We start from the raw sequence: 10,352 nt of genomic DNA on the forward strand, positions 1-10,352 counted from the left end.
CAGCTCATTTGGGATTTGTTTGTAGCATAGGACACAAATTGTAATACAAAAGAAATCATGTACACTCATGCCAAGGCCCTGATCTACAAGCATGTCACACATACTGTAAAGGGTTTACTACATATTTATTAAACTGTAAAAACAGAAGTGAAAACTCGGGGAAAAGCCTTACCTACCCTAATCTACCCTAACTACTCATTACCCACAACTGTCCCTAACTAACCAAAACTAAACTTACTTATCACATTTAACGAAACGTTCTAAACATCAACCCCCCACCCCCCTTATGAGATGGGACACATGAAGGACAACAGATACTAACCTAAACACATACTATCCTATACTAAACAAAGATATATTTTTTTGTAATTGTTTATTTTGTATTATTTGTTTTTAAAAAAAATTCTGTTTTTTGTGTGTTTTTTTTAACACACAAGGACCCCAACATTGACCCCCACCCACCCACTCAAAAAGAAACAGTAGAAATAATCAGGACCCCCCACCCACTAACACTAACTAAACTAACATCCTATACCTGACCTAACACTAAGCCCGCTAAACCCACAAAGTTAAGAATCAGGAAAGAGGAGGGAGGGGAGGGAATCATGTCCGTCAACACTGCTACAGGTTGGCCCTCCGGAGGGTCCGCTTGATTGACCGCACCCACCGGTTTACATGTCGCACTTCCTGCTGCAGTCGACTCATTTTACGCAGGACACAGTACAATTTACGTTGCATCTGTCCAAAAGCAGCAGGGTCAATAGCTGCAGCTGGGGTGGTCTGGGTGCCAGCTGAGGAGGTGTGGGGCTGTGTAGTGTCCATGGCTGTGGGCTGCCCTGCAGGTGGTGCTGTGCTAGGGGCTGGAGCCCTTGCTGAGATGGTTGCCGCAATGGTCCCAGCTGTTGGTGGTGCCACCTGGGTGGTAGTGGTGGTGGTGATGGTGGTGGCTGTGGTGAGCAAAGAAGGGACGCCTTGTGGGAATGCCCTCCAGGCTCCGGAGGCCCGTTCGTTCCGGTATCTGCGGGACATTCTTCGGTACCCAGACTCTACCTGAAGTATGTGCTGATACCTCTTTGCCCGCCGTTGAAATTCCCGCACCTGGATGGGTGTCATATTTGCAGCTGTGAAGACAAATCGAAAAACTAACATTAGGAACTGCATTTGTGAAATGGCACAAGAAGTAAATCAGACAATACATCTACTGTACTTGTAACAGCTCATATCATCATACAGATCACTGATTGTCCCTGAGGAAGTACATGGCAGGCCAGCCTACAAAGGTTCTATCACACATAGCACATCGAAACCCTACAAGATGGGTAACAACTGGCATGTTTTGGCATCATAGTTCTGCCAGTTGTCAGCTAACAATCATGCAGCACATCCTCCGCCAATGCCAGGGCTACAAATGTAATTGTACGGGATGGAAATCTAGGGCCACATGAACTGCAAGTTGTAAATGGACTTGCTAGTATAGTACTCATGTGGGAAAAATGAGTGTGTATACTAGGTTCAGACAAAAGATCCACTGATTTTCATGTCTGTGTACCAAACTTGTATCATCAGTTCTAGGTACACTATTCACAAACCCATTGTGGTATAGGCATTGGATGAGTTCAGCCTGATCAGAATGCTCACTAGCCTTGCCTTGGGCTGAGGTCATCCATGACATAGGGGTGGAATGTGGAATGTAGAGATGGAGCAGTGATCACTTGATGAGAGCTGTTGGGCTAGCTGGATGGTGGATGGGATGTTCAAATAAAAGAACCTACAACTTCTACATCAAGAGTTTTGCCTTTCTTCATTTGGTATTTACTACACTGGCGACGAAGGTGCCATTGAACATCTCAACACAGGAGGCACAGAAGGGCATCTCAAGGAATCTACGTCTGTTTACTACAAGTTTGCTGTGTTTTTCAACCTTGACAGATGAAAACAGCTTCGTTTGTTTCCTTATCTTCAGCCTATCACGTGTATATATAAGGTACTGTTGAACTGGACTTTCTAATTATTTTGTTTTCTGTTTTGTCATCGAGTTCTTCTTTTTAACGGATGAGCGCGTGAGGCAGCTGCACGAGCATTCAGAAGGGAAAGAATATCGATCGCGTGCATCTAACGCGAGCCGATTTCAGTAAGCATTTCATGTCAGCGCGTGTGTTTGTTTTCAAACACTGAGTCATCGCGTGACGTCTCGCGCTGCCAGCGCGCATCTAGCCGATGTCAGCAAGCATTTCATCTTACCACGTGTATTTGTTTTCAAACACTGAGTCATCGCGTGACGCCTCGCGCTGCCAGCGCGCATCTAAAACGATCCATGCATTGCTTAGGGTGTGAGGGCCAAGAGATATTTGAAAATCTACCGGATCTTGGTGAGGAAGCTACAGATATCAATGAGTTTGAAATGTGTTTGAAAAAACTGGATTTACATTTCCTACCTAAGATCAGTACCATCATGGAGCGGTTTCATTTTGGCATGAGAGAGCAGAGACATGGAGAGACTATTGAACAGTATATAACTGCGCTTAGGAAGCTTGCATCAACATGCAAATTTGGTACCACGTTAGAAGAAAGAATTCGTGACCAGTTTATGTTGAGGTGCACAAATGATAAAATTAGACAGGAATTATGGAGCAGAGATAATCCAATGTTACAAGAGGTGATAGTGCTGGCCAAAAGTGTAGAACATACCATGGCGTGTGTTCATGAACTGGAGAAAGAAAAGAAAAGTGAAAAGGTGGATGTGAGCAAGATTGTTACAAAACCAGAACCAAGTGCTACCATGCAGTACAATGTAGAACGTGAAGAGAGCAAGGATAGTCTTTCTATGGTGACACGATTTAAAGATGCAAAATGTTTCCGTTGTGGGAATCCAGGACATTATGCGTCCTATAAAAAATGTCCAGCGGCCAACTCGATTTGCAGGTTATGCAATAAAAGAGGGCATTTTGCCAAGTGTTGCAGAGTTTCCAAGAGTCAGACTTCTGTGAAGGTAGTTGAAGACTGCATCCTGACGGTTTCCATGGGCGCTGTGAAGAGAAAACACCCCAAGGATATGGTAACCATTCTTGGGGTATCATGTGAAATGTTGTTTGACTCGGGAGCTTGGTTAACCCTGATATCAAATGAAGTTTTTGATGAACAACTCAGTCATAAAGTTACGTTAAAAGATCCGGATGTTATTCCTGGAGGTTATGGGTGGTCAGACTATTGATCTCAGAGGATATTTTGAAGCCGAAATTACCTACCGGTCTAACATCATCCGTGGGAAGGTTTATGTTCCTGTTAAGGGAGACAATGTTCTGAGCTGGCCTCATCAGGGTGACCTGAAAGTAATACTGGATCCAAATTTGCCTTCGCCTGTCATGACTAAGGAAGATTATGTTAACTCTCTAACTTGCATTGAGGAGTTGCAGGTACAAAAAAAATTTCTCTTGCCTGTTTTGGTTGAGGAATTCAAGGAAGTTTTTAGTGAGAAATTGGGTTGTCTCAAGAAGTACCTTCACCAAATAAAGTTAAAGAAGGGTTCTATTCCTGTAGCATCCAAGGTACGTCCAGTTCCCATCTCTTTAAGAGATGATGTGGAAAAAGAAATCAAGAGACTTTGTGATGAAGACATCATTGAGCCGGTGGAGTCAGCTGAGTGGATTTCCCCGATTGTAGTAGCCAGGAAACCATCAGGGGAATTAAGGTTATGCATAGACTTAAGGAACCTCAATAAGTGTATAGTCAGCGATCAATTTCCCTTACCCAACATCACGGAAATGGTCACGATGTTGTCAGGTTCTAAGTATTTTAGTAAGATCGACCTAACTTCTGCGTATCATCAAATTAAGTTGCATCCAGATTCGCGTAGTTACACCACTTTCATCACTCCGTTTGGGACCTTCAGGTTCATAAGAATGCCTTTTGGGCTGGTTTCGGCAGCTGCGGTGTTCCAACGTTTAATGTATAATTTATTTGGATCAGAGCCTGGAGTTAAGTGCTACCAAGATGACATTTTGATATATGGGAGGAGTGAAGATGAGCACAATTCTAGAGTAAGAAGAGTTCTAAGTATACTCAAGGAGCATGGTCTGACTTTAAAGCCAAAGAAGTGTTCTTTCGGTGAAACGGAAGTTGAATACCTTGGTCATAAGATAACTGCAGATGGATTGAGTCCAAAACCTGAGTTAGTAAAAAACATTTTGAACTTGCGGGCTCCAGAGAAAAAAGAAGAATTATTATCGTTCTTAGGAATGTTAGAGTTCCATGCTAAATTTATTCCTAATCTGGCGTCCAAAACACTCAGCATGCGGAGACTTGTCAGGAAGAATGTTGAATTTGTGTGGGGTATAGAATGTCATAAAGAATTTGACTGTATCAAGGCAGAGTTATTCTCAATTGGGTCATTGAATTCGTTTGATCTAAACAAAAAATGTGTCATTAGGACGGACGCTTGTGAGACTGGTTTGGGGGCTGTGTTGTTGCAATATCTGGGTGATGGAAGTCCTAAACCCATAGTATTTTGTTCCCGGACCTTAAGAGGAGCGGAAATCAATTACTCCACAATAGAAAAAGAAGCATTGTGCGTGTATTGGGCTATCAGTAAATTGAGAAATTTTATATGGGGTAGAGAGTTTGAAATACTTACCGATCACAAGCCTTTGGTAGAGGTCTTCATGAAAAAGGGTCTTGATTTGATCTCTGGTAGAATCAGTAGGTGGGTGGTCAGTCTCCAAGATTATGATTATACAGTGTGCTATGTTCCTGGGGCATACAATAAGGTTGCAGACTGTCTTTCGAGACTGAGTGTGGAGGTAGAAGAGTTACAGGAGATGGAGATCCATGGTGATGTCTCTGTATGTATGGTCACTGGAAGTGTGATCAAACACGATGAGTGGGTGAGAGCTGTGGGAGAGGATGAGATTCTGCAGCGGGTTTGTGAACTAATCAGGGGTGGCTGGAGGAATGATGTTAAACAGGACAAGGATCTGGTAAGTTTCAGGAGAGTAAAGGATGAATTATCTGTAGAGGATGGTATCCTTTTACGAGGTCTAAGGTTAGTTGTTCCTGCTGAACTAAGAAACAAAATCATTGAGTTGGGTCATGAGGGCCATCAGGGTATGAGCAGGACGAAGGCAAGGATTAGGTTAGATTATTGGTGGCCTGGGATGGATTTGATGATTGAAAGGTTTGTAAGGGAGTGTGCTAGTTGTTGTAGTAGTGACAAAATTTATAAGACTAGAGTTCCTCCTATGTGCATGAGGGATATGCCTAGTAGACCTTGGGAGGTAGTGGCTGTGGATATTGTTGGACCTATAGGTGGAAGAAGTGGTTCAAGTTATTTGTTAGTTTTGATTGATCAGTTCTCAAGGTGGGCCGAAATTGGCATATGTAGTTCCACTGAGTTCAGAAGAATTATTGACTTTCTTTTAGATATTTTTTGGTCGGGATGTTTGCCAGAGGCTATTTTGACGGACAATGGACCTCAGTTTGTGTCACGTGAAATAGAGGATTTCCTCCAAAAGAATGGGATCCAACATAGAGTGTGCTCTTTGTATCATCCGGAAGGAAATGGTACAGTTGAGAGGTTTAATAGGTGTGTGAAGGAGTGCATTCAGTTGGAAGTGGCGGCAAATAGAGATTGGAAGGAAGGTTTGAAAAGGTTTCTTTATATGTATAGAGTTACACCTCATTCCACAACAGGGAAAGTTCCATTTGATCTCTTTAGAGGCAGGAAAGCAAATACCTCTCTTTCACCAGCATGGGTGTACTGGAGCAAGAGTGTATCAGAGTGTAGGGGTGTGAGTGAGGAGAGTAATTTTGAAAAGAATTGTGTGCAGAAAAGAAAGGAATATTTTGATATTAAAAGAGGTGCACAACTTCTTGATGTTAAAGTTGGAGAACTTATTATGGTAAAGAAACCAACGTGGAGAAATGGTGGAAGTAAATTTTTAGGTCCGTTTGAGATTATCAAATTGTTTAGAAATGCTGTTAAGGTTAAGGATGGTAGGATTTGGAATCTTAATAGAGTAGTTAAATTTAAGGGAGAGTAGTTTTGTTTATTTCCCTTTAGTTCCTGTATTTACTTGTATGTTTATTCTTTATTAAGGGGAAGGATGTGTGGTATAGGCATTGGATGAGTTCAGCCTGATCAGAATGCTCACTAGCCTTGCCTTGGGCTGAGGTCATCCATGACATAGGGGTGGAATGTGGAATGTAGAGATGGAGCAGTGATCACTTGATGAGAGCTGTTGGGCTAGCTGGATGGTGGATGGGATGTTCAAATAAAAGAACCTACAACTTCTACATCAAGAGTTTTGCCTTTCTTCATTTGGTATTTACTACACCCATGCCTGTGTTTGAGGGTGGGGGGGGGTGGACTAACAACTAACAATTGCAAACAACATGGACACCCAGGAAGCTTAGGAAAGCTGGACATGTGTTTGGCTCTACACACACCGCAGGTAAGGTGTATCTACAAATAGGAGACAGCCAACCCTTGACCAATCCCAGCGCCACACATGTCTGGAAATGCAGACCTTTGTCCACATCATATACTTCCAGTAAGCCATGACTTACAACAAACACAGAGATGCAAGAACTCCCCTGGCCATGAGTTGCATGCACACCTAGGCCATTGCACTCAAGTGCCACATACTCGTAGCACTACATGTGGAGCTACATGCTGCTAGGAAGTTCAACCTACAGTTTAATAAGTACATTAGTGAATTGGGAAGCAGAAGTCTGTGGGTAAGCATTTAGCAGCCCCATTCTGGGAGAATGTGGGTCTGACAGGCTGTCTAAATCACAGATTAGGTCCAGTGCGACTCTTGCTGATATAAGTGTTATCCACATGACTCATCCCCATTCACATTGCGGGGCCTACAGGACTGACCTAGAATCCCTAAATAAGAAAATAGGATAAGGATTGGCCAACTCAAAGATGGTGATAAAATGAAATCCCACTCATGGAACAAAACAAATGATTGGCCAGCGCATCACACCTTGCTATGTGTTAAACACACAGGAGTCCATCACACATCACCAGCCAACACAACACATAACAGACATATCAACACTTACTGGAGTTGTCTGGGACCTCAAATGTAGCCACCTGGCCAACAGTGTAGGGTGCGGGTCCACCTGTAAGGCATGGAAGGGAGAAATGTGCTCAAATTCTGTGCACTGTCCAACAATTCCAAAGACAAATATTATGTGTAAGATTACATAAGTAAGTAAAGCCACTCAGACATGATGATACTGCATCCGATATAGCCTGGCTAACATGTACATACCATGGGTCTCCTGTGAGTTTTACACACATATCTGCACACATGCAGTGGCCCTAACTATCATGTAGTGGCAAACATGCTCCTTCATTAGTGAGCAGACGTAATAATGGAGTGTATTCGTCTCATCATGTGTATCCAAGAGAGACATCCAAAGCCACTTTCCTTGAGGAGTGCATTACTAGTCAACCAGCCATTATGCCCATGACAAATTTATGACACACAGGTACAATGTACAGAGGGGCAGGGACAGTTATAAGCCCTCATGTTGTTACAGTTTCTTCATTTGATGTGGCCCAGCTATGATGAGTTGCACCAACCATAGAAATATGAACCCATGTGCATACCTTTTGCCAGCCATCTCTAAACGAAAGGTGGAACAACAAACACCAAATACCAGTCTAAGATGTTAGCTGAGGGCAGCTTGAACTTGTTCCCGATGTCTCCAAATCCAGATCTGACATGTATCCGAAATAACGAAGGGCCACAATAATCCCTAAGATTTTTTGAATTTCCATGATCGCTTTCCTTACACACTCACCAGACACACATGAGACATGTTTGGGCCACATTGCTATCATCAATTGACGTGAAGCCTGCACTCATTTACAGCCTCATGTAGTGTTTCAAAAGTCAGTCTAGCTGTTACGTCAACAAATGTTGGTAATGATTTGGACATTTCTATACCTCACAGGCAAATGTGACCTTTATCTATACATAATTGGCTCCTGATTTGTGTTGCTGTTTGACACAAAGGTGGCACCAACTTACATTAAACAAAAGTATTCAGTAAGTTTGCAGAGCACTTGCTTCCTAACAGCTAGCAATTCTGGTCCTTAACATAGTACATAAATGACCCTGTATGTTTCCGAAGCATTCCACACACTCAACAACATTGCCGGCAGATATTGTACAAATCATCTGATGTCACTACAGAGCATTTAATCGTGCACATTTACATGATTTGTACTCACCAACAGGGCCACCAATCACAATGCCCAGGTGGTCAGATGCTCCCTGGAGATGAGGTCAGCCCAGACCTTTGCCCACCGGAGCCTCCGTGCCCCAGTGTGATACCGCTGTATCACCCGCTCACCTGCCTCAATCATAAGGGGAAGGAAATGGCACACCAGCCATATGAAACCACCAAGCTCCTCCTCACCCATCTTGCCAAGACGAGGCCTACCCAACATCTTAGCAGCAAAAGATAAATAGGGGATAAAGTGGAACAAAGGAGAAAAGGGGGAAAGTAGAATATGAAAAACTTAAACTAAACAACTAAAACAGCCCAACTAGACCCCAAACTATCACTACTCATAACAGACTCCCAAAAACAACAAAGACAATACTATACAACACAATTGTACACAATAAACACTCAGACAGGATACAACAATATTTTATATACAAAATAACAAGAAATGGACCACACAGGAGACAAAAGCACAATTTAACCAGACAAAACCCTCAACACAGCCACACAGTCCAGAAGAATCACAGACTGCAAAGTGAAAATGAAACTCAACCCACTGTACATAATCTGTAAACAGGATATCCTATTACATCACTTCCTGCCTAAAATGGCGGCCGTTTTTATCGTTATGCGTCCAAAAAATTTGACGCATACAGTCTGGGCGTCATTTTTTTTAACGCACAGGAGTAGAAATGAGCCTGCATCCCTATATTTGGAAATAGTCTAACACTTAACCAATTTTCTGAGGTGCAGTGTGGAAGAGTCAATGGTGTTATCAGGGCATTATGCGTAGTTTTTCGGGCATAAGTGTCATTTTTTGATGCTTGTGCATCATTTTTTTATGCATATGCGTAAAAATTTCAGGGCATTAACTGGGTTTGGGTCATTTTACCATTTTAATGTTATGTAACATTTGTGACACAACTGACATAGGCTGATTGCACCCACTTTGGTCTTGACGGTGTATGGGCACATGTGAGACATCATATTACTGCAGACCATGATCCGCTACTTCATTAACAGGATTTTCATTCTTGGCTGACGCACTAGATGGCCATATGTGTGGCCTACATATATGTATTGCACAAATTGGGCATGTTTGGCGTCAGGAGAGGATAGCAATGTGACGCACATAAGTACAATACCTCAATGCCTATGGCTCAATGTGTGTGCATTGGCTACTAATGTAGTTGTTGACCCAGTGTGTGTGCATCACAAGATGCATTATTGCAAATATGCTTGTATGAATGTGAAGTCAATGTGTCCAAACCTCAGACGCAAGTCAGTGTGGAAATGAGAGAGGACATGTGTTAGTTATACATGTAGCAACATCTGTTGTGTGCACTTCCAAAATTTTGGGTAACGTAGACACCACAAATGACAAAGCATGCACCGGATAGATGGCAGACGCTTGTTCATGTCAATGGTCCAAAAGTTGCCTATCACATGTCCTGGAAATTTGGATACTTCTTCCTAGGCACTTGTTAGTGAACCCACCGTGAGTCAGGCACATGTACAGACTAAGTGGGTACCATGTTATTGACACGGAAAGCCAAAGGTGACCCACAAATGTAATTTCACCCCACAGTTGTGGTCATATGACTGAGCCACAACTCTCCTGTGGCAGTGGTGGACCAGCAGACGAGGCAGCACGTGGCCACATATTCCCAGTGATCAATTGCACAGAGGTGTCTGGTTCATGTGTGGTCCAATGTTAATCCTGTATATTTTTAGGGGTCTACGATGTCACAGTTACGTCCAGGTCTCATCATGGGTCAGTGGCGGCTATTCCTGTATCTACTGAGTATCCTTCGGAGATCAATGGAAGTAAAGCCAATGAGGACATGAGAACCTACATAGGGATGGTCCCACCCTATCACTGCAGACGTGTTATGAGACTGTCAACAGGGCAACCTTGGTGTGCTGAGTGAGATCATATCTCAGGAGTCATTTTCCGGCAGGTGTTATTACAAAATTTGTACACAGGTTGGCCTGTAAAGTTCCCACTGCATCTGGGAACATCATACCCTCTGTGTTGATTAATCTTGCAGCTATTCAGCACGCACAGGCCATCAATATGTTGTGAGCAATCTGATTCAGCGTGTGAA

This window comes from Pleurodeles waltl, chromosome 6 (assembly GCF_031143425.1).
Source record: "Pleurodeles waltl isolate 20211129_DDA chromosome 6, aPleWal1.hap1.20221129, whole genome shotgun sequence".
Lineage (NCBI taxonomy): Eukaryota > Metazoa > Chordata > Amphibia > Caudata > Salamandridae > Pleurodeles > Pleurodeles waltl.